Source organism: Gekko japonicus, unplaced genomic scaffold (genome assembly GCF_001447785.1).
Source record: "Gekko japonicus isolate JY-2015 unplaced genomic scaffold, Gekko_japonicus_V1.1 scaffold899, whole genome shotgun sequence".
Classification (NCBI taxonomy): domain Eukaryota; kingdom Metazoa; phylum Chordata; class Lepidosauria; order Squamata; family Gekkonidae; genus Gekko; species Gekko japonicus.
The window spans coordinates 31592-33738 of record NW_015163113.1 but is presented as its reverse complement, the minus strand read 5'-3'; positions in this window follow the sequence as shown (position 1 = coordinate 33738).

Below are 2147 nucleotides of genomic sequence, written 5' to 3'. Positions count from 1 at the left end.
GTTTCAGAGTGGTAACATATGAAAAGGAGAAATCATTATGTCTGCAGCTAAGAATCTTGCTTTTTTCTATATGCCCACATTAGACTCAAGTGATTTCTCTTGGTGGAAGAGATCAGTAAAGAATGCCCTTCAGGTTCATGGGGCTGTTTCCGTGCTAACTGAAGACCCTCCTGCACCAGGGGCCGCTCTTGAAAAGTACAAAGAGCGTGATGGTTTTGGAATGTCTTTAATTATGGGAACCATAAATGCTAAAGATAATCAGGAACTTTTAGAGTGCACATCCACGAAACAAATGATGTTGAAGCTTGAGCAAACTTATGCTTCAAAAAATGATGCTAATTACTTGTTCCTTTATCAAAGATTAATAAATGCAAAAATGAGAAATGGTGAATCACTACTTAAACATTTGAATTATGTCATGGATGCCTATAATGCAATGAAATTTATCGATGGTGCACCAAGGGAAAAAGCTGTTATTGCTGTAATTCTTGGTTCTTTGACCAGAGAGTATTCGCATCATGAAGTGGCTGTTTTAAAGGGAACAAAAGACTTAAAACTGGAATATGTGTTAGCATATCTAAAAGATGAAGGACATAGACGTGAAATGTCCCAGGCTACAAATAGCTTGTCTGTACTTAGCATAAAGCCTGATTATAAAAGGAAATATGCCAAAAGAGATTTAAATGCCACAACTGTGGGAAATTCAGGCATATGGCAAGACATTGTAGTTCAAAGACTTTACCAGAACAAAGAGATCGCCCCACATCTTACCGCTCTGAAACCAGACCCCCGAAGGGGCGTGGCCAAGGAAAGCCAAATCAGCCAAGTAATAAACGAAGTGTGTTTGTTATCACAGAGAAACAGCAGAGAGCTGATGTTGTGAACAGTAACATGAAAGCTTTATCTGTCACTAAGAGAAATAATGAGCAAAATGACTCTTTTTTACTAGATAGCGGAAGTGCACATCACATAGTCAATTCAGACAAATGGTTCTCTGATTTGGACAGAGAAGAGGCCTGCTCTACAAGGTGCAGTAGACAAAAATCTCTCTGTAGATGGATGTGGTTCAGTTAAACTGTATGCCTTGAACTATTGCAATGAGATAGTGGAAATCATACTCAGAGAACGTGTTCTAATTTCCCAAGACATAAATAATCTCATATCCACAAAGAGAATTATGCAAAATGGTCTTAATATTGATCTCAGACCAAGCCATGGAAAAATTTGGAGTGAAAATGGATTTAATGTGATGCTTGAAGAAAAGGATGGTTTTCATTACCTGAGAAATATTGCTGATACTGATTTAGATGAAATGGAAAATGATGGGCCGGTATGCCAAACCAGATCAGCTGAATGCAACCATAAAGACTGCTTATTCACGTGGCATGTAAACTTTGCACATAGAAATGTGAAAAGTGTGGAAAAGTTATTGAAGGAATGCAATCTTAAAGCAGAAGGATGTGATGTCATGGGAAATGGCTGTGATATTTCCCTAAAGTCTAAAGCCACAGCTCCCTCTTATAAAAATAGAGCTCATGAACCCAATACTAAGTTTCTAGAGTGCGTGTACTCTGAATTGGTTGGTCCAATAAAGGAATCTGCTGGTGGCAACAAGTATTTTGTCAGTTTTCTGGAAGAAAAATCCAGATATGTCTATACCTACCTGCTTAGGAGCAAAGATGAGGTGCTTGACAAGTTTAAATGCTATGTTGCTGCTGTTAAAAACAAATTTGGCAAAGCGCCAGACGTGCTGTTCACAGATAATGGCACAGAATACTACAGCAGTGAGTTACAAAGACTCATGGAACAAGAAGGAATTGAACATAAGACTACAATTCCTTATTCTCCTCAACAAAATGGAACGGCTGAATGCTTAAACAGAACCATTCAAGAAATGGCACTTTCTATGCTAATGCAATCTGGACTTTCAGAGACTTACTGGGCAGAAGCGGTCCACACTGCCGTCTATTTGCATAACAGAGTTCCATCAAAAACTACCAATAAAAGTCCTTTTGAATTATGGCATAACAGAATGCCTGGACTTAAACATATAAGAGCCTTTGGATCTAAAGCTTATGCACATATAGCAAAGGAGAAAAGAGGCAAACTTAACCCAAGAGCAGAACCTGGTATCCTGGTGGGATATG